The following is a 24,122-nucleotide window of genomic DNA, read 5'->3' as shown; positions in this document are numbered from 1 at the left end:
CATACACATAAATTACACCTGTGCTATACAGTGAGCAACCCAAATTCCAAAAAAAAAATGAAACGACATGCATTGTTCCTAGATTCAGAGTGGTCAAAGCTTATGATTTATGGGGGGCAGGGATAACACTTAGATGATTTGGGTTATAAATTATTCTGACCCCAAGGGATACAACAGTTCAGCAGTAACAGAATAGCATCATCTTGGTACATATCCAGGGGCAGGAGCTGATGCTTCCCAGGGACACAATGACCTAGACTGATACAAGCTGAATCTATCACTGGTTTAATATATGATTAAAGAGTTGAAACATCTTTTATGAAACAAACTTGATATTTTATTGAAAGAAATACATAAGTCTGTATAAGTCTGTTTATTCTTAAGCAATAGGATGGTCAAGGGAAAATATATTATTTTACAAAGAAACAGAGTACTTTTCAATTCTTTTTTTTTTTTTTTTTTTTTTTTGAGATGGAGTCTTGCTCTGTCACCCAGGCTGGAGTGTAGTGGCATGATCTTGGCTCACTGCAACGTCCACCTCCTGGGTCCAAGTGATTCTCCTGCCTCAGCCTCGTGAGTAGCTGTGATTACAGGCACATGCCACCACACCTGTCTACTTTTTGTATTTTCAGTAGAGACGGGTTTTCATCATGTTGGTCAGGCTGGTCTTGAACTCCTGACCTCATGATCTGCCCCACCATCAGCCTCCCAAAGTGTTGGGATTACAGGCATGAGCCACCATACTCAGTCTCTATTTTTACCCTTTTAAATCAGCCAACCTCAAGCATCCTCCAATGCAAAATAGCCTCTTTAACAAGAAAGTGAAATACAGTCAGTCCCAAATATATTTCCTTACCTATACCCCTCTTTTCCTGATTTTTATTAATTCCAAATAATATATTATGTTTTCTAACCTATATTGCTCTTATTTTGGAAATGGACTCTTCTTCAGGGTATAATATCAAGTCAGATTTTCATGTGACTGAACGCTAAAATCAAAGTATATTTTTAAGTCGTAATCTAAGTGCTGCACTTTGTAGACTAAGTATTATTCTGGAATTCTTAAGAGATAGCATCTCTATGGTGTTCACCATTATTATTAAGTGGTATATGCTTTTGCTTTTCGATGTGGAGTTAGATAAAACCTCATTAGTATATTTCCCCCTCAGTGATTTTTATCTGCTTTTGTATTTGTGATGGTTATTTTATTGTGTATGTGTGTTTAATGATTTAATGATAATCATTAATTGAATAATAACCCAAATCAACATCTCTAGACCTGTGCCCTCTTAATTTTAACACACATCTCAAACTGCTTCCTGGATTTTCATTACATACATGTTTACCTAAAATCTAGCATGCTTAACACCAGTTTCACAGTCTATATCTCCATTCTACAAGAAAATTCCTTCTTTTAGTGGTTTTCCTTTTTGGTCAATGATATGCATAGCAATGATTGGCAGCAGAGTCAGAAGTCCACATTAGCTAAATCAACATCTTCTATATGCAGCTTGAAAAATCTTTGTCTTAGTCCCCTCAGACTGCTATAATAAAATACCATAAATTGTGTGGCTTATAAGGAACAGAAATTTATTTCTCACAGTTCTAGAAAGTTGAAAGTCCGAGATCAAGTCAGATTCTGTGTCTGGTGAGGGCCTACTACCTGGCTAAGAGACGATGTCTCTGTCTGCGTCCTCACATGGTGGAAAGGGTGAGGGGTCTCTCCAGGGCTTCTTTTATAAGGTCACTAATCCTAATCAAGGGGATTTCGCCCTTATGACCTGGTCACCTTCCAAAGCCCCACCTCCTAATATCATCATCTTAGGAATAAGGAGTTCAACTTAGAAATTCAGACCACAGCCGCCTTCACCATAGTTTCCTCCTTCCCCTTTCTTCTCATATCTGACTATCCTCTTGTGTTGGTTTTCTCTTCTTTCTTTTCTTTTCTTTTCTTTTTTCTTTTTGAGATAGAGTCTTGCTCTGTCACCCAGGCTGGAGTGCAGTGGCATGATCTCGGCTCACTGCAAGCTCCGCCTCCTGGGTTCACACCATTCTCCTGCCTCAGCCTCCCGAGTAGCTGGGACTACAGGCACCCACCACCACGCCCAGCTAATTTTTTGTATTTTTAGCGGAGATGGGGTTTCACCGTGTTAGCCAGGATGGTCTCGATCTCCTGACCTCATGATCTGCCCGCCTCAGCCTCCCAAAGTGCTGGGATTACAGATGTGAGCCACAGCGCCCGGCTGGTTTTCTTTCTGTATCTTTACCTGCCGCGTACAAAGGGAAGAAACGACGATGAACAATGAAAACTAGGCCTTGATATCCTCCTATGGGCAACCTAGTGCTTCATCTCTCTGCCAGGGTCCTGAGAAAAGTTCTCATTCATTCTCTGGATTCCTATTACAGCACTTTTGTTAACACATTTACATATATATTAATGTTTTACATCACTTTCTTTTACTGCCGTTTGGAATTTCAGCTTCTTTTTGCTTTAAAAAGGAGATAATCTTTGTATAAATCAACAATTATTTTTGGGGCACATAACGCATGCCCTACACTATAATAGAAAAGGGTGCCTATCTCCAACAGAGGAGACTGAAAGGGCCTGCCTCTGGGAAATAAAGAGGAAAGGAAGGTTCCTGTGCTAGACACTGCAACACAGCAGATCTGTGTTTACCATATTCTTACAAAACATCAGTGGTAGATATTGAATGCATAACTAAGTACAGAAACCAATGGGATACAAAATAAAGCAATGTTTTGGTGAAACTGACAAAAAGACCATTCCTCCCTACTGAAATGGTAAGTTTTCCTAGCGGGCAAATAAAATGACGTTTAAAAAACTAAGAAGAAAACTCAAGAGGTTATGTATTAGAGTGCAGCTTTCAGTTCACATGGTTGAATACTAGAGGTGGGAGAAGCTGTAAGAAAACACGAGATAGTGAAGTCAGGCTCCTGTTTGCAACCCTAAATAGCGATTTTCAGGCCCTACCATAAGCAATTACAGAGACTTTACCTGGACAGAGTTCGGGGGCAAAGCTGCCCTTCCTACCCCGACATGGTGTACAGCCAGTGCACTGGGGTCTCCAAAGAGAGTTGCAATCAAGGACTTGGGTTCCCTGGCCAGTTGTGCTCTTAATATATTCCCATCACTAACCCAGAGACCTCATTCCTAGGTCTCCTTGCCTGACGCCTTGGGCAGAGATTCTCAATAGGTGTTTCTACTAAGGCCTCCTCACTGTAATGGAGGGGGAACCTTGAAGATACTTTTTCCCAATCAGTCTCAGCACCAAATACTTTTCTACTCCTAGCCCTCCTCTGCCTTCCTTGACTTCAGAGTCTACAAAACTGCTGGAATCTTTTGTTCAGTGCTCTCTCAACAGTAACACAACTTCCAAGTCTATACTGATACATCTGACCTCCAACATATAAACAATTCCACAGAGGAAACAGAGGAAAATGGAGCAGGATGAGTTGGCGCCTTCTCCTGTCTTACGCTCTTTGTTATACCATGGCAATTAGTGATTACAGGCTTACCTCTTCCATTTTTGGCTTGAGAATCAGCTTCTCCCAATATCTGGCAGTTTAGTTTCCTTTCCCAGCTCAGGTGAGCCCCCAGCAAAACAGCATTGTGCGGAGCCTATCAGGTGCCTTTCATGATCTAGTCTGTCCTTCTTTATTTATAAGAACACCAATTTTTAATTGGACACATGCCAACCCAACTGAAGGAGTGTATTTTACAGCCTCTTTCATAGCTAGATGTGGTCATGTGACCAAGTTCTAATTGAAGTGAAAGTGTTATTTATATGTTACTGATGGAATCTCTCCAAAAGTAAGAGCAAGTCCCCCCCCACCCCCCGATCCCCTTCCTCCTTCCTGTGGCCTGGAATGCAGATAGATAGGACTCTAACAAACCATCTCGGACCATGAGGTGACCAGCAGCAGGATAGGAAGGTCTTAGGTCCCTGTACATTTTCTAGAACTACCAGATCATACTTGGACTTCCTAACACTAAATGCTTTATGCGAGGGAGAAAAATTCTTTTGCTTTATCACTTTTATTTTTGTTCTTGTGATAAGCAGCTAAAATTGAATGCTAACTTATATAATCACCTCTAATTTTATTCAATAGTAGACTAAATAATCAAATCTACGAGTAAGCTACATTTTATCTTCAATGATGAGTTGAGAGCAGCTGGCATTAGGTTAAATGTACTAGTTGTAATTCAAACATACGTTTTATAATCTTACAACAAAATCTCTCATCAATCGGTTTGTTTGGAGAACAAACATTGTTTGGAGACTTGTACCCAGAAATAACAAAATGGCAAATACCATAGCCAGATCACAGTTACAGTGTGTGAGGAACACAGAACGCTGATCTGAGAGCCATAAATCCCTGTTTTGTATGCTTTAATACAATTTTGTACCAAATATTGAACCAAATCTTACCTCCTCTAAAACATAGGAATGATAATAAGAAAATTATTTAAAACATCAAATGCAGTCACTAGCACATTGAATGTATTCAATAAGAATTTTCTTCCCACATTTGGCATCAAAACTAGGGCACTATTTATCCTGCTTCAAACATGAGTTCGCCTTTAAACCAGGGACAGGAGCACCAGCAACTCTGGGAGCAAGGCTCATTTGGTTGTGTGAAAAATAAAAAGGTACTATTCATGTGATTTAGTTTGGATATTTGTCCCTACCCAAATATCATGCTGAAATGTATTCCCGCATGTTGGAAGCAGGGCCTTATGGGAGGTCACTAAATTGTGGGGGCAGATTTCTGATGAATGGTTTAGCGCCATCCAATCGGTGGTGTCCTCATGATAGTGAATTCCTATCAGATCTGGTTATTTAAAAGTGTGTGGCACCATCCCCACCTTGCTCTTGCTCGTGCTTTTGCCACGTGAGACAGCTGCTCCCCCTTTGCCATCTGCCAAGATTGTAAGTCTCCTGAGGCCTCCCCAGAAGCTGAGCAGATGCTGCCATGTTCCTGTACAGCCTGCAGAACCATGAGTCAATTAAATCTTTATAAATCACTCAATCTCAGGTATTTCTTTATGAAAGAATGGCTTAATACACCATGGAACAGATAATTATAAGGAGGCACATACTCAGTGTAGATGTATTCAAAATGTTTCTCTTCCTCCAGAACACCACAGTTCACTTCTAGGGTGAGAGCTTGGAGAGGGGAACTCAGCCATATTTCACTCTTGTCCCTTATCCAGTGTGTACAACCACAGGGTAGGCCAGGCCTTGAATAGTAATATAAAAACACATGGAAGGAGGAAGGTGCAATTTTCTATAGATAATGAGGCTCTGAGCAGACAACACTTTTCAGAGCCTCCATTACAAACATCACAGGCTGACCGCAGGAGCAATGGCTGCTTGCAGAAGTAGAATTGGACTTCTACAGTTAGAAGCAATAATGGAAGCTATATAAAAGTGGAAAATGAAGTATACTGTGTTTCCTGTAAGAAAGCAAAATGTGGATAAAGGACTAGAGATATAAATGCACCTAAACATAACACAATAGAGGAGAACATATTTATAATTAAGAAGAAAATTGCATAAAGGAACAAAGGCTTTTAAAATAAATACTCAAGAGTTTTCACTCCTATTGTGTAATTGGAACTGTGATTAATACTTCCAGATGAGAATATTTATCCAGTACTTTGTCAATGTTTTTTTTTCTATGAACCACTATACGCTTGGACCTCTATTCTTGAACTTTTTATTTTTATTGCTCAACTATAATTCCTATCCATAAACTAAAGAGCAGATTTTATATAATCAGAGTATATCTTTCAAGAAGAGAAATGAATATGTAATAAGAGTATTTCAAAAAAAATTTGAGCTTGGGTAAGAACCAGTAAAACCCTCAGAACATTTCTTTGCTGCATGTGGTGATGTTTGAATTGGGGACCCCTATTGATAGAGAGATGATTGAAGTCTCACTGAATTCAGAAATGACCTGAAAAACTGTATGTATCTTTTTCCTTTGAAAAGGATTGGAATCTAATCTTTATATTCTAACTATAATTTTTCAAGTAAGCTCTTTTTAAGGACAATATAGTGACCCAGATTTTTTTTATAGATATGTCCTTCCCAGGTAGAATGATAATCTGACTTCTAGAGTTTCTTTAAAAATAGCAGCACCATTTTACCTGCTTTCAAAAAAATTCAGTTTTTAAAAAGTAAATCAAATGCGAGTAAAGGAATGTAAATCCAGGTCCTATTAATTATTCAGCCTTTAAAATCTTTTTTCACCACTTTAGATTTAATGCTTTCTATAAATACAGTAGACTACTGACATTCACAGGTTTACATTTTATGATTTTGATAATTAGCAGTGACTGTGAATGTCTAGGACACATATCATTTGTGATGTTTTTGAGCCATGCATTTGAGTTGCCTGCTGGGAGGTAAATGCTCAAGAATAAGTTACTGGCTGGTGCTTGAGCCCACTGATCACTCAGCAGCCATGTGACTCACAAACACCTGCGCGGCTCTAACACTGTCAGAAGTGCTGATATTCTGACACGTGTGGAGTGAACTGATGAGCTAATGCAGTGACTCTAAAACTGAGGGGCATCCAAATCACCAGGAGGATTTCTTAAAACAGATATCTGGGCCCCACTCCAGTACTTCTAGATATAAACAGAAAATTTACATTATGTTTCTACCAAGTTTCAAGGTGATACGGATACTGCTGGTCTGGAGACCACACACTGAGAGTTAATGATACAAAAGATAGTATCTATTTTGTCATTACCAAATGGATAAAATTAGATCAAAACTTCAAAATAGACTTTAAATTAAAATATTCAAAGTAAAATGTTCTAAACAAACAACAGCAGTAGTTCTGCCAACAAAACTTGTTATGGATCAAGCAATTACAAGGAATAGATAATTGGGTCAGAACTGATATTTTGCTTACAACATTTTCTACGTTGTTTGTCTACATATGCTGTTTGTCTACATATGGAAACACTTTTGTACAGATTGTTAAACAGCCACTTCACTGAGACAAGTGAGTCCTTTCCTTCCCAACTCACTCCCAGACTACCAAGCAACTCAGCACCCAGATGTTAATGCCTGGCACAGTTTGGAGCCTCCAGAACATTACTGATTGATCACAGCCATTATTTCCTTTAAGACAGTGTCTCACTCTGTTGCCCAGGCTGGAGGTGTGATCTTGGCAGCTCACTGCAACCTCTGCCTCTCAGGTTCAAGCGATTCTCCTGCCTCAGCCTCTCGAGTAGCTGGGACTATAGGTGTGCACCACTATGCCCAGTTAATTTCTTTTCTTTTCTTCTTCTTCTTTTTTTTTTTTTTTTTTGTATCTTTAGTAGAAGCAGGGTTTCACCATGTTGGCCAGGCTGGTCTCAAACTCCTGAACTCAGGCAATCTGCCCGCGTTGGCCTCCCAAAGTGCTAGGATTACTGGCATGAGTCACCGCGCCTGGCCCCCACTGCCATTGGTTTTAAACAGCAAGGCATGATAGGAACAAGAACCTCTCTTTGGCCCAAGACCTATCAGACTCCTCCATCAGGAGGCAGGTGGAGAGACAGAATTAGGACTACATTTGATTAAAGAAAGGAATGGGCATGCTTGTGTGTGCACTTTCCAATAATGGCAGCTTTCTGCCATGGAGTGATTTCCAGGCACTATGCATTTTTGAAGTTTTCAAGACACTTGGCTTAGTTTATTTAGACTAGAAATAAATCCGAAATGGAAACTTCATCATTAATTGAAGTGCACCTGGTTCCAGAGTACTCCACCTTAAGCAAGCAGAAGTAGTGACAGCCAGATTAGGGTCCAGGGAATTGGGAAGCCTGCGTATCAAAGACTCAACTAGACAAACACATCAATGATATTTTGAAAGTTGTCTCATATCAAAACATATGACATCAAAATAAATGCACAAGACTTTATCACCACCATATGTTTTCCTATAATCACTGGCTTTCAAGATGTTCAAAGACAGCATTAATACAGATATGCAGGGGAATGTCTTAGTCAAATCTTTGACAGATTTTATTTTTTTTGCTTGTCCCTGTTGGCTAAGTTCTTCATGTGTAAACTACTCTAGTTTAAATTTAATCACTTTTCCCATTCAGTCTTTAGAGAAACAATTGGTGTACTTCATAAAAAGCTCCCTACCTTTGAAGCTAATGATCTAAAAATCCTTATCCCCTTCTTTTTCTTTTCTCACTCATTTATTCAACTCTTTTAGCACCTATACCAGGCACCTGACTAGATACCAAGGCTACAATACGAACAAAATGTAATTATTGTCCTCATGACACAAATAATATGAGGGGAAAATACAGGTTTCCAGGAGAAGGTATAAGAGTGGATCACACTTGAACCATGGAATAATATAGGGAGAAGAAAAGCAGGAAAGAAGAACTTAACATGGGAAACTGCTTTGCATGGTGGAGGAAGAGGGGGCTGTGTGGCTGGAACAGAGTGAGTAAGGAGGAGGGAAGGACATAGAAGCCATCACACTGGTAACCTTGTCAAAGATTTAAAGTTTACTTTAGGAAAAATAGAAAAGATTTGAAGGGTTACAAGTTAGGTGTGGTATGAGCAGATGCGATTTTTAAGAAGATCTATTTGGTTATGGTGTAGAGAATGGACTGGAGAGGACTAACATGGGAGGCACCAAACTATTTCTATATTTCAGGCCAGACATGATGGTGGTTTGCATTAAAATGATGATAGTGAACATGAAAAAATGGGAGCAGATGTGATATCCATTCAGAATGTGAAATCATCATGATAATTTGGTGGCGAAGTGAAGATGAGCGATTGAGATAGAAGGGATTATCAAGGATATGAATAGTGGTTTACATTCTCCAAGTACAGGGACAAGGAAGGTTATGAGTCCATTTTTAGTCTGAGATTCCTCTGGTCATCTAAAAGAAGGTATCTCAGAAATTCAGGTCTTTCTCTCTATAAGTGTGAAGTTCAGAAAAATTGACACAACTTTTAATCATGTTCATCATTAATATTTGTAAAGGCAACATAGTACAATTGTTATATTAGGCTTTGAAATCAAAGGCCAGGGTAGGGGAGGACCAAAAAGACAATAAATCCCTCAAGAAAGGCTGAGCTTTTGAGCTAGCCCTGAGACTGTTTTTTTTCTTTAATGGTTTTCTAGTTCCAACCCATGAATAGTCACATAATAAACTGATCTTATAGTTGCTGCAGTCTTTATCTTGAAACTGAGAGAAATAAACATAATAGATTTCCATTTGGCTCTGACCAGATGACTAACCAGAGACTAGATAAGGATACTAAACTGAAAGGAATCAATAATCAAAACAAATAGCAGCTAAGTTTTACTCTGAAGAGCTCCTTATATATTATATTTTGGTTTTTTAATCTAATTGTGTGGCACCCTAGTGTCTCACGTGTCCATGTGAAAAGACCAACAAACAGGCTTTGTGTGAGCAACAAGGCTGTTTATTTCACCTGGGTGCAGGCGGGCTGAGTCCGAAAAGAGAGTCAACAAAGGGTGGTGGATTATTATTAGTTCTTACAGGTTTTGGGATAGGCGGTGGAGTTAGGAGCAATGCTTTTTGGGCAGAGGGTGAATCTCACAAAGTACATTCTCAAGGGTGGGGAGAATTACAAAGAACCTTCTTAATGGCGGGGGAGATTACAAAGTACATTGATCAGTTAGGGTGGGGCAGAAACAAATTACAACGGTTGAATGTCACCAGTTAAGGCTATTTTCACTTCTTTTGTGGATCCTTCAGTTACTTCAGGTGATCTGGATGTATAGGTGGAGGTCACAGGGGATATGATGGTTTAGCTTGGGCTCAGAGGTCTGACATTCCTGTCTTCTTATATTAATAAGAAAAGCAAAACAAAATAGTGAAGTGTTGGGGCGGCGAAAATTTTGGGGGGTGGTATGGAGAGAAAATGGGTGATGTTTCTCAGGGCTGCTTCGAGCAGGATTGGGGCGGTGTGGGAACCTACAGTGGGAGAGATTCAGCTGAAGGAAGATTTTGGGGTCAGGGGTGACATTGTGGGGTTGTTAGAAAGAGCATTTGTCACATAGAATGATTGGTGACGGCCTGGATACGGCTTTGGATGAACTGAGAAACTAAACGGAAAACACAAGGTCCAAATAAGAGAAGGAGAAAAACAGGTATTAAAGAACTAAGAATTGAGAGGACCTAGGACATCCAATTAGAGAGTGTCCAAGGGGTCCAAGGGGGTTTAGCATAATTACTTGCTCGGCTGGCAAGCTTTTAGGCTCTATCTTTGAGTTTTTTTTAATTAATGTCATCATATATCAGGCCAGATTGATTTAGGGAAAAACAGCACTCTTCATTTAAAAATATACAGAGATCCCCCCACCCCAGCCTTTTTTTTAGTGGTAAGTCGAGGTCTCAGTAATTTTGCAGGAAAGAGAAATACAAAGCCAGCAACTGTTTGTTAAAGAAGGATGAGAAATGGCTAGGAGAGAGTGACTGGGATTTGACAGTGTGGTGGAGATGGCTGGGGAGAGGTAGAGAGTGGCATAAGAATGGGAACGAGAATAAGAGTAAGTATAAAAGTAAAGAATAGGACTTCATCAGGGTGAAAGTATTGGAGTGTACTTTGTCACCGAAGATCTTCTATCCACTTAAAGAGAGACTTAAGGGTGGCAGTCTGAGGTAAAACCAGGCACCACCGAACACCAAGAGCCTGAGAAGCTGCTTGGGTGATTTGACTATTAAAGACCTGTCCGTTATCAGACTGTATAGAGGTGGAGGGGTCAAACCGAGGAATTATGTCTGACAGAAGGGGAGAAATGACTGCAGTGGCCTTCTCAGACCTTGTGGGAAAGGCATCTCCCTATTCAGTGAAAGTGTCTACCCAGACCAAGAGGTATTTTCTTTGGTCTAAGAACCATTTGCCTTGTGTGGGAAGAGATTGACAGTTGGAAATTTCAGTAGGGGAGTAGGTGGGAGTGACCAGATGAGAAGGAGAAAAACTGACCATGAGGGATGGAAGTTGGAACGCTAGCTGCTTTTTTAGCTACTTTATCAGCATAAGCATTGCCCTGAGCGATGGGATCTGATGCCTTTTGATGGCCCTTGCAGTGAATGACTGCAGCTTCCTTTGGAATTAAAGCGGCCTTGAGAAGAGTTTTTATTAAAGAGGCATTAATGATGGAGGACCCTTGTGTAGTGAGGAAACGTCTTTCTGCCTATATAACAGCATGGTGGTGCAGGATATGGAAGGCAGGTCTGACACCTAGTTAATGATTTCTATTGATTAATCCTATGAAATATAATTCTGATTTTAGCAACAATCAGCTCTATAACAATGTCATATCCTAATGTGTTTTCTCAGAAGGTGTTGTCAGCAGAGCCAATGAGTCCTATGTACAAAACCCATGTTTTTATGGCAGTTTGAAGCTATCAGTAAAATACTCAGAATATCAACTAAGCACCAGAGAGAATCCATTTCATGCTAAGAAAATTGTTACTTTTAAAATATTTGTATATGGGCCTTGCTTTTCCCTTTATTAGTTTCAGAGATATTCCCTACTTTTCCCTGTACTAGCTTGGGAGATAGTCTTTCCTTTAGCTAAGGGAAGTATAGCTTCATAGCAAAGTCATATTTGGAAAAGAGTATTTTAATGTAAATTGCTAAACTGGCCATGATTAACAAAACATGTTTCTATAATATGGAGGATAACACTCTTTATATTTTAAGCCCTGATTGGAAGAACTCATTCCGCCTTATCACTTATAAGACTTACACTTAATAGAGAACTTACCATAAGTATTTGTTTGTTTTCACACTGCTAATAAAGACATACTCGAGACTGGATAATTTATAAAGGAAAGAGGTTTAATTGACTCACAGTTCAGCATGGCTGGGAAGGTCTCAGGAAACTTACAATCATGGCAGAAGGGGAAGCAAACATGTCTTTCCTCACATGGTATCAGGAAGGAGAAGTGCCAAGCAAAAGGGAGAAAAGCCCCTTATAAAACCATCAGATCTTGTGAGAACTCTCTCACTATTGTCCAAACTACTATGGACACTCACTGTCATGAGAACAGCAACATGGGGGTAACCACCCGATGATTCAATTACCTCCCACTGGGTCCCTCCCATGACATGTGAAGATTATGAGAACTATAATTGAAGATGAGATTTGGGTGGGGACACAGCCATACCATATCATTCAACCCCTGGCACCTCCCAAATCTCATGTCCTCACATTTTAAGACCCAATAATGCCTTCCCTACAGACTACTAAAGTCTTATCTCATTCCAGCATTAACTCAAAAGTCCAAGTTCAAGGTCTTATATGAGACAAAGCAAGTCCCTTCCACCTATGAGCCTGCCAAATCAAAAGCAAGTTCGTTACTTCTTAGATACAATGGGGGTACAGGCATTGGGTAAATACATCCATTCTTAATGGGAGAAATTGGCCAAAACAAAGGAGCTTCAGGCCCCATGCAAGTCCAAAATCCAATAGGGCAGTCATTAAACCTTTAAGTTCCAAAATGATCTCATTTGACTCCATGTCTCACATCCAGGTCAGTCTGATGCAAGAGGTTGGCTCCGATCGCCTTGAGCAGCTCTGTCCCTGTGGCTTGGCAGGGTACAACCACTCCTGGCTGCTTTCACAGCTGGTGTTGAATGTCTGTGACTTTTCTGGGTATATAGTGCAAGCTATCAGTAGATCTACCATTTTTGGATCTGGAGGACAGTGGTCCTCTTCTCACAGCTCCACTAGGCAGTGCCCCAGTGGGGACTCCATTTGGAGGCTCTGGCCCCATGTTTATCTTCTGCACTGCCCTAGCAGAGGTTCTCCATGAGGGCTGTTCCCCTGTAGCAAATTCTTCTTGGACCTCCAGGCATTTCCATACATCCTCTGAAATCTAGGCAGATATTCCCAAACCTCAATTATTGACTTCTGTGCACCTGTAGGCTCAACACCATGTGGTAGCGGCCAAGGCTTAGGGATTTCACCCTCTGAAGCTATAGCCTGAACTATACTTTGTCCCTTTTTAGCCATGGCTGGAGCAGCTAGGATGCAGGACACCAAAACACTAGGCTGCACACAGCAGTGGGAGCCCTGGGTCCAGCCCATGAAACTGTTTCTTCCTCCTAGACCTCCAGGTCTGTAATGGCAGGGGTTGCTGCGAAGCTCTCTGACATGTCCTGGAGACATTTTCCCCATTGGCTTGGCAATTAACATTGGGCTCCTCATTACTTATGTAAATTTCTGCAGTGGGCTTGAATTTCTCCCCAGAAAATGAGTTTTTCTTTTCTATCACGTTGTCAGGCTACAAATTTTCCAAACTTTTATGCTCTACTTTCTCTTGCACACTTTGCTGCTTAGAAATTTCTTCCTCTACATACCCCAAATCATCTCTCTCAAGTTCAAAGTTCCACAGATTTCTAGAGCAGGGGCAAAAAGGCATCAGTCTCTTTACATAGAAAGAGTGACCTTTAATCCAGTTCCCAACAAATTTCTTAACTACATCTGAGACATCTAGGCCTGGACTTTATTGTCCATTCTGCTATCAGCATTTTGGTCAAAGCTATTCAACAAGTCTCTAGGAAGTTCCAAACTTTCCACATCTTCCTGTCTTCTGAGACCCCCAAGTCTTTAGCAAGTTCGAAACTCTCCCACATTTTCCTATCTTTTTCTAAGTCCTCCAGACTCTTCCAAACTCTGCCTATTTCCAATTCCAAAGTCACTTTCAGATTTTCAGGTAATCTTTACAGCAGCATCCCACTACCTGGTTTACTGTATTAAGTCCATTCTCACATTGATAATAAAAACATACCTGAGACTGGGTAATTTATAAACGAAATTGTAAAAGGTTTAATTGGCTCATAGTTCACATGGCTAGGGAGGCCTCAGGAAACTTACAATAATTGTAGAAGGGGAAGGAAACACATCCTTCTTCACATAGTGGCAGGAAGGTGAAGTGCTGAGCAAAAGGAGAAAAAGCCCCTTATAAAACCTTCAGGTCTCATGAGAATTCACTCACTACCACCAGAACAGCAGCATGGAAGTAATTGCCCCCATGATTCAATCACCTCCCATGGGGTTCCTCCCATGATACATGGGGATTACGGAAACTACAATTCAAGATGAGATTTGGTTGGGGACACAGCTAAACCATATCACCATATATAGTCAGCCCTCCATATTCATGGGTTTTGCATCTATGGATTCAACCAACAGTGGATTTAAAATATTCAAGAAAAAAACTTGTGTCTGTATTAAACATGTACAGACTTTTTATTTCTTGTCATTTTTCCTGAAACAATACAGTATAACAACTGTTTGCATAGAATTACATCATATTAGGTATTATAAGTAATCTAATGATGATTTAAAATATATGGAATGCTGTACATAGGTTATATGCAAATACTACATCATTTTATAGCAGGGATTGGAGCATCAATGGATTTTGTTATCTGAAGGATATTCTGCAACCAATACCCTGAGGATACTGAAAGACAACTGTACTTACTTTACATTATGATAAATAATTTGCAGTGTATTGTAACTTAATCCTCAGCCACTTTAAGAAGCAGGTGCTATATATATATACACACATACATATATATATACTTTTATATTATAAATATATAAGCATATTTGTATTAGACACATATAATATATATTTATTTTAATAGTCAAAAATCGAAGGTTAATTTATACTAAAGTGTAATGGCCAAGGTCATCCAGTTTTTAAGCAGTATTTCAGAAACTTGAACCCTAGAAGGTATGAACCCCAATCTGAACCCTTGACTACCAAAAAACTGATACTTTCTGAATCCTTCTTATCTTTGTAAGATTTCACAATGTTCACAGCATAGTTTAGCCTCAATTAAACTAAAGATTTGAATTAAGAACCCAAACCTCAAAGGTCACCGTCAAAAAAAGCTTTCGTGTATGATCTTTTTTTTTTTTTTTTTTGAGACGAAGTCTCGCTCTGTGCCCCAGGCTGGAGTGCAGTGGCTCGATCTCGGCTCACTGCAAGCTCCGCCTCCCGGGTTTACGCCATTCTCCTGCCTCAGCCTCCCGGGTAGCTGGGACTACAGGCGCCCGCCACCACGCCCGGCTAATTTTCTTGTATTTTTAGTAGAGACGGGGTTTCACTGTGTTAGCCAGGATGGTCTCGATCTCCTGACCTCGTTCGTGTATGATCTTTAGTACTTGGGAGACAAGTAGCTTAGTCTCCAACACAGAATCACTTTTTCAGACTGAACACAACTACTGAGAATTACAGCACCTTGTTCAGCAGCAGCATCTACTTGCAGTGAAATACTTGTCTTTAAAAATGATCAGTTCTCCCAGGTATCCAGTTCATTTTCCAACTATAAATTATTTAGAAAAGCCATTACCTATGCAGTTCTAATAAATCCTATGGACTATTTCTCATGATATCGTATTTGTATGAGAATGTGGAAACCTCCATCTTCTTCCTCTTTGAGCCAAAATAAAATACAGCAAAGCTACTGAAAACTTATATTAAAGCACTGGAATTATGTTTCCAAAAATAATTTAAAAATATTCAAATAGAGTCTCTTTGTATGTGAGTGAACCTGATTAACAGCCTAACTTATATTTGTGGGCCAATAGAAATGTCAAATCGATGGCATAAAAGGTTACAAAGTAGCTGTCTACTTATTTTCACATGAAAATCATAACACTTACTGTGTGCATATTGTTTTAATGCACATCTCTTTCTTAATGAGTTCTGAGTAATAAAAAGAGAATTATAATAGAAATTTCATATGGAATTATGTAATGCAATGAACAGGGCTTGGATAAGATTTCTATTGAGGAGACGAAGTGTTAATTTACTGTAAACCTGGATATTAACAGCTCCTTTATATGGAATGAACAGCCTTAGCTATAAATGAAAATTTCATAGAAAGATAGTCTAGTTTAAAACGTTGTTCTAAGAAGAAGTTGGGAGAAGGGACAATGATATTTTTACTCTGATTTGTGCTTTACCATATGTGGATATGCTAAGGATGGTTGAAACTTTTAAAAATATAAAACAGCAGAGATACACCTAAAGGGCATCACTCATTTTCCCTCACACACAGTAATTTCAGCTTCTTCCTGGGAGTCCCTCTCCCACTTTGTCTTAATCAAGATCCTTATGTTTCAAAGCAGGCATGCTGAAATAACTCAAAAGTCTTTCTTTACAATACCCAAGAGAATATTGTCCAGCTAAGTTTTTAAAAGCCTCAAAAGTCCATTCTAGGCACTTAGTTTAACAAAGTCTTTATTATTTACAGCCTTTGGATATCAGGGAGTTTGACAAGTGAAGAGTGTTAAGAAGGAAACCATTTCTCAGATAAATTAGCCAGTGAATCTCAAATATCAGTTCCTGTGAAGACACCCTGCTATTCTATCTTGCAGTTCTTTCTAATAAGAAATTAGTTGATTACTTCATTGAAATGAAAACTTATTTTCAAAATTTTGAGATTCCTTGAGAGTGCTGTTCTCACTTATTTGTGCAAATAAACTCTCTGCGTTAGTCTGTTATATTCATTTTCCTACATTCTGTTCTATACTAACATCCTCAGAAACAAAGGGGACTTCAATACTTGAACAGCACTTTGGAGACTTAAGTAAGTATATATTCTAGAATTCAAAAAGTAAAGGTCCTTTCAGTTTGCTTCCAAGATCAACTGATTGGCCTCACTTTCCTCACGATTAACTTTAGGATGGTATGGCTCTTCCTTTCCCTTCTAAAATAATTCAGGCCCAAAGTGATCAGGTGGAGGTGAGCAAGGTTGGGATCAGAAGCGTGGCAGGCACTGTGGTGACCAGAGAAAAATGAGGAAGATGTCTTTACCCTCCTCAAGAATAAGTGGTGTGTGAAGGAGGTAGCCTGGCATGGGGTGTCAGAGCTCAAGCAGGATGCAGAGGGCTGGCTACCCAGGGTGGGATGGTAGAGCCCAAGAAGTGTGTCCATGGGGGAGATGATCTTTCACAGGGTATCTGAACCTAGACAATGTGAAGGCGTGTGACTGTGTCACTGTATGTTTTCTGACAGACGAGTCTTTATTGAGTCCTTAGATTTTACTGAGACCTGGTGAATAATTATGCATCACAACTTCAAGTGCATAAATGAAAGGCTGAGTTTACCTACCTGAAGACTAGGAGTCATGAACCTAGGAAAGGTAAATATATGGGATAAATTTGACTCATTGACAACAGCAGACCATCTTTATTCTCCATAAATCATAGGGGAGTAAATTACTGTGTCTTATGGGGCTCAGGAAGAGCAAGAATGGGAATTACGAAAAGATGAACCAAAAGATTATTATATGGTGAGCTCTGATAAATTCTTCATATATTTTGTCTCAAGTCTCACAGCAACCCATTGTGGCTACTAGTAATATGGATATTATAAGACCATTTTGCAAATGAACACTGCAAAGCTTAGAGTTAAATATACTACTTGATGGGGCCTTGGGCAAGTATATTAAAAGATTAAAGATCTTTGATTTTGAGTCCAAGTTTTCACCCTTTATATTCCCCCCACAAATGAAATAAAAGCAGTCTCCCAGGTATGCTAGCCTCTCTGATGTTGCATTACTCCCAAAGTTTAATGAGTATGTTATAATGCATACTGTCTTATTAGTAAAGATTAGCATTTTATATTCTTAAAAAATTGTGAAATGAAATGTTTATGGTTGAAAGATAATTAAATGTTTTCTAAGGCAATGAGTTACTACTTTTATCCCAATGATGACAATTTACATATTTTATATATAAGGTGAGTTTAATTGTTTTTTCTGTTGTTTCTGCTGGCTTTCATTATGGTGTCTTATTTCCTTATGTGTCTATTGATTTTTAACTCTCTGCTTCCCATTTTGCCTGTAAAGTTACATGTGAAGTTTCTTTGAGGCACTGGAGGAAAGAAGATTCCTCCTGGGGGGATTTGCCATCTAGTTCTGGCAGAAGTCTTACATGTAGAGGAAAAACATAACAACACTTACATGTAGAGGAACACTGGAAACACTTAAATCTAAATTCATGGCCTTAGGTGTTACTGACCACAGAGTGTGAATTTATGTGAGAAGCCACGCAAATGGCAACTTGTGTGGTTATTTATTTTTAGGGAAGGTATTTTACTCCTCTAGTCAGTACCAAGTTTGGAGATAGGCCATTTCCCTATTTTCACTCGGGTACACAGTTATTCCTAATTCACAGTTAAATGCAGAGCACAGCACTTTTGAGTCCCCACTGTTAAGAAAAGGGGAACTCTGCTTTGACTTTCCCACTTTGATTTGGCCTAAGGATTTTTTTTTTTCTGTCCCAGCACCCACCCTAGTCCCATGAAATATCAACAAATGATACTCAGTAAAACTAGGATTCTCACATGCCCTCAAGATAAAAGCTGGCCTTCAGTGTTCCTATTATTCTCAGCTTCTTGCTTTCACTCAGCTGTTGGCCTAAGTTTGGTTCTTTCTTGTTAGACTACACGTGCATTTATTTATTTGGTATTGTTTTTAGCAGAAGGGTTGATCATAACTGCTTGATATAGTTTGGCCGTGTCCCCACCCAAATCTCATCTTGAATCATAGCTCCCATAATTCCCACGTGTTGTGGGAGGAACTTGCTGGGAGGTAATTGAATCATGGGGGCAGGTCTTTCCCATGCTCTTCTCATAGTAATGAATAAGTCTCATGAGAGCTGATGGTTTTATAAAGGGGAGCTCCCCTGCACATGCTCTCTTGCCTGCCACCATGTAAGATGTCCCTTTCTTGCCTTCTGCCATATTTGTGAGGTCTCCTCAGCCATGTGGAACTGTGAGTCCATTAAACCTGTTACCTTTATAAATTACCCAGTCACAGGTATGTCTTTATTAACATTGTGAGAACAGACTAATACACTGGTCTACTGCCACATTGCTAGAAATGGAACCCACAAAGTAAGTTGAACACTATTTTTTCAGTTATTTCAACTTTTGAGTTTGGTGATATGCATTGCTAATTAATTTGAGGAAAACCTATTACAGATGAAATGGATTATCCTGCCATTTTAAGCTTAAAAAAGAAATTTAACATATTAATGTATTTCTTCACTTTATTGAATGAATATCAATAATTATCTCCTAATATTTTGAAGAGATCATGATTTATTGACAAGCCCACATGGAAACTTACATTTTATGCTAGTTTTGATATTAAAAGCTCTCTAAACTTGGAATATCACATAATCCAACTGGATTACACTTACAAGAAAGTAGTAACCTCAAAAAAGAAGGTTTTGTGTTTCTTATAACTACTTAATCATGGACAGGAACAATACTTGGATGTAAAGATTAGCCACAAAGAGTCAGTTCCAGGACTAAAATCTCATTTGTAACCATAAGATCCCTGAGTGTGTTGATTTTAAATCAATGCATCACTTCGTGACAGATACTCCCCTACTTATAATTCTGGTGTCATTTGGTCTCGTAAGACCTGATCTAAAGTTGGTGATGCTTATTACATTAAAACTTTCCAATGCCACTTGGAAAAAATTAAACTATGTTAGTTAATTAAAATATGCACTATTTAATATGGTGCTTCAAATTATCACAGATACTTGACAGGTATATGGGTTGAACAACTTGTCTTCTGAAATTCAGTGAGTGAAGCTGCTGCTTTTTAAAATTTTATGCATAATTTTGCACTTCATAAAGGAAATACATTGGAAAGTAACATGAGTGACTCCACAGTTTATTTTTACTTTTACTTGTTTTGCATAAAATATAGGTTTTTAATAAATAATCAAATCTTCCTGTTTCCATCCTGATAAAAGCATGAAACAAATTGTTTCTTGTTCGGTTAAGTCCTGATAAAGACTGGAAGGCAAATGCACAAATCTCTGATTATGAATTTTACAAAAATGTTGAAGTGGTTCAGTTAAGAGGCTCCATTGATTGGCTTTGTGATGAAACTCACATATTAAACAATCATATAAAAATTTGCTTGAAAATAATGATGTTGACTGGCAAAATGTCTGGCATATAATAACAGCACTAGTATTTAATCAAGCATGTATTGAATAGATTACTAAATGAATAAACTATATAATGGATTTATGATTTTAAAATGTCCAGTAAATTTCTAATAGCACATTATCCTTAATCCTATTAAATCATCAAACAGCTGATTTAGGTCAGAGCTTTTAGACTCAAGAGGATCCCTATGCCCTTGGAAATTGTGTACCAAATTGAATGACTTAAACGTACTTCTCCCTCCAGGGGAAAAATCATTGCTTCCATAAGATCCTTAAAGAAGAATAAAGGTTAAATTATACCACTATCTTAAGCAAAACTCGATTTATTATTTTAGATCAAGCTATTTCTCTAAGCAGTATGTTGGTCTTTTCCTACAACAATAAGAAAAGCATACCCTGATAAAGATAAGTCTCAGGATCTCAAAGGAACAAAAGTCTTATTATCTCAACCATTGCACTTCCTGACATAACAAAACCTCACAGGCGTGTAAACTCCAGAAGGCTAGGAGTTTCTTCTGTCTGTTTACTGGCTGTAATTCCCAGCATCCAATGTGACACCTGGCATATAGAAGGTGGTCAACATTTGCTGAGTAAATGAGTTAAAATTAAAATGAACATTGCTGTTTTACAGAATCAAGAGTTAGATTTCTTGGTTATATTTCAACAACTCAGTGCTCTATCATTATAGATACTTAATAAATCCTAAGTAGAGAATACCAGTTCAATCTCCTCAAAAAATACAATGTTATATAAATTTTAAATTTTATATTAGAATCATTTTACATGCATAGATTTGTAGAAATGTCCATAATGATTATATTCAAAAACATCCAAGGCTATATATATATTTTTGAGACGGAGTCTCGCTCTGTTGCCCAGGCTGGAGTGCAGTGGCAGGGTCTCAGCTCACCACAACCTCCACCTCCCAGGTTTAAGCAATTTTCTTGCCTCAGCTTCCCGAGTAGCTGGGACTACAGGTGCACACCACCACACCTGGCTAATTTTTGTATTTTTAGTAGAGACGAGGTTTTGCTATGTTGGCCAGGCTGGTCTTGAACTTCTGTCCTCGTGATCTGCCCACCTCAGCCTCCCAAAGTGCTGAGATTACAGGTGTGAGCCACCGTGCCTGGCCCAAAAGAGAGCTATATATATATATATACATATATATATATATATATATATATTTTTTTTTTTTTTTTTTTTTTTTTTTGGGACAGAGTCTCAGTCTGTTGCCCAGGCTGGAGTGCAGTGGTGTGATCTTGGCTCACCAAAACCTCCACCTCCTGAGTTCAAGCGATTCTCTTGCCTCAACCTCCCGAGTAGCTGGGATTACAGGAGCACACCACTACATCTGGCTAATTTTTGTATTTTTAGTAGAGACAGGGTTTCACCATGTTGGTCAGGGTGGTTTCAAACTCCCGACCTCGTGATCTGCCTACCTTGGCCTCCCAAAGTGCTGGGATTACAGGCATGAGCCACTGTGCCCAGTCCTAAAGCTATTTTTTCAATAAACTATTATAATTTTTAAAATTCTTACTGGTATATAGTAAAGTATGAAGAACTTTGACTAAGCAACTCCCTATTTATAACTTCTTTGATATGTTCAAGTTTGAAATCAAAATTTGAATAATATTCTGATTTGCTCTGTTGAATAGTTTCACACATACAAAGTAAAGCTAAAAGAGTTACATATTTATTTTATTCATCCATTAAAAACTTAGTCTGTGCTGTGAGCACACCATGTTAGTGAGGATGATAGAAACTGATGGACCTTACATCAAGCAACAAACAACTGAGAAGTCCTGGCTTTTGATTTGTGTTTTTCTACTAAGAAAATTAAATCAAAATTATTAGGTATTTAAACAGAAAAGAAACAAAATAAAGAATTAACAATGAGCAGCCAGGCTTAGTGGCTCATGCCTGTAATCCTAGTACTTTGGGAGGCTGAGGCACATGGATCACGAGGTCAGGAGTTCAAGACCAACCTGGCCAAGATGGTGAAACCCTGTCTCTACTAAAAATACAAAAATTAGCTTGACGTGGTGGCAGGCACCTATAATCCCAGCTACTTGGGAAGTTGAGGTGGAGAACTGCTTGAACTCGGGAGTTAGAGGTTGCAGTGAGCTGAGATCCTGCCACTGCCTCTAGCTTGGGCGACAGAGTGAGACTCCGTCTCAAAAAAAGAAAAAAAAGAATTAACAATAAGCAACACATTATTCATTAATCCATATTTACATATTAATGCAAATTTAAACTTAGAAGGGTACTTAACGATGATCTAATCCAACATTCATTTGACAGATGGGAAACCTAAGACCAAAGCCACGAACTGCCTTGTCCAAGGTAAAAGATGTAAGGCATGAAACCAGAAGTCAGGACAGACATACATGTTTTCTGACAGGGACCTCAGAGAATATTCCCCTATAAAAGGAGAATTCACTTGTTCCCCTTTATAGTTAAAAAGTATTAGTTATATTAATTCATTAGCTATATTTAAATTCCCATATAAAGAAAAAGACATAATGTGCTAAAAACCTCAGAATAGTCAACTAAAATGGAAGATGTAGGCCTTATGTGTACTGATATCAGATGAATTTTAATAAACTGGGATGCTAGTGGTTCTAAGTGGTTATTAAGGAAATCCCTCAATAAAAGACAAACTGTGGAAAAATGGCTAGTTGGCTAAAAGGTTGATGGAAATATTTTGGTGCAACCATTTTGGAGGGTAATTTGGCAATACCTAGAAGTGTTAAATATATCTGTTTTTCAAACTTATAATCTCATTTCTAGAACACAAACCTACAGACATGCACACAAATGGACCAGAATACTTATAAAAATGGTGCTTGTAAGTGGGAGGAGAAAAGGCAAATGACTAGCTTTACTAGATTTTTAGGATTACAGAGAAGTAACAATTTGTACATTTTCTATGAATTCCCAACACCACGGATGGGTCTGATATATAGGGGTGCACAATAACATTTGGTTTAATTCTTCAAAAGCACAGAAACAGATGTGTGCACACAGAACTTCAGTAACTGTTCTTGACAATTCATTCTAGCCTAAGGGTACCTACTTAAACCTACTGGGAAGCACTACACTGTAATGACTGAGGGCAGACATTTGCGATGGCATCAAAAGTCTAGATAAACCTAGATACAGGTTGAGTATCCCTTTCTTAGATTCTTGGGACCAGAAGTGTTTTGGATTTTTTTTTTTCCAGATTTTGGAATATTTGCATATATACAATGAAGTATCTTGGGGATGGTGCTCAAGTCAAAACATGAAATTCATATGTGTTTTATATATACCTTATACACATGATCTGGAGGTAATTTTATACAACACTTTAAATAATTTTTGCATGAAACAAAGTTTGTGGCAAGTACCTGTATGAGGAATTTTCTACTTGTGGTAGGCACTTGAAAAGTTTTAGATTTTGGAACATTTTGGATTTCAGATTTTTGGATTAGGGATGCTCAAACTGTACTTACCTAGGCTGTAACACTCAACCATTCATGACCTGCTTTTCTTTCGTTTCTTTTTGTAAAGGAGAGATAACATAACCAAACTTACTAGACTCTTTTAAGCTATTATTCTAACATCAGAAATAGAGAATGATCATCTCCATAATTATCTGTATATGCACACAAGAGTCACAAACTCAATCCAAGCATCATTATTCTTGTCTGTCAAGTGGATAAACTACTGGCTACAATTTGTCAGGCTACAATGGAGCTCAAGAGAAATATTGCCTGGGCTAGTCCTTTGTGTTTCACATTTTTATAGAGTGGTATTATTTAATAACTACATTTTAACAGAAATCTTAGAAATTTTTAATTGAATTACATAAGTGATGAATTTGTAGTGGGTTGTGACAGGGCTATTGAAGGACATAGTCTTTAGTAATAACCAATCTATTCAATAGAAAATACTAAGATGTCACACATCTACTGTGGAGCAATTCCAAAACTAAAATAATACATAGAATAAAAAGTCAAAATTCCTTCATTCCCTCCTTAAGTATAGCATTTATTACATTTGGTATATTTTTGAGTCATATATAAACATTGACTAGTATTGACTAAACG

Source organism: Chlorocebus sabaeus, chromosome 22, assembly GCF_047675955.1.
Source record: "Chlorocebus sabaeus isolate Y175 chromosome 22, mChlSab1.0.hap1, whole genome shotgun sequence".
NCBI classification, from domain to species: domain Eukaryota; kingdom Metazoa; phylum Chordata; class Mammalia; order Primates; family Cercopithecidae; genus Chlorocebus; species Chlorocebus sabaeus.
Note: the sequence above shows the minus strand (reverse complement) of the source record.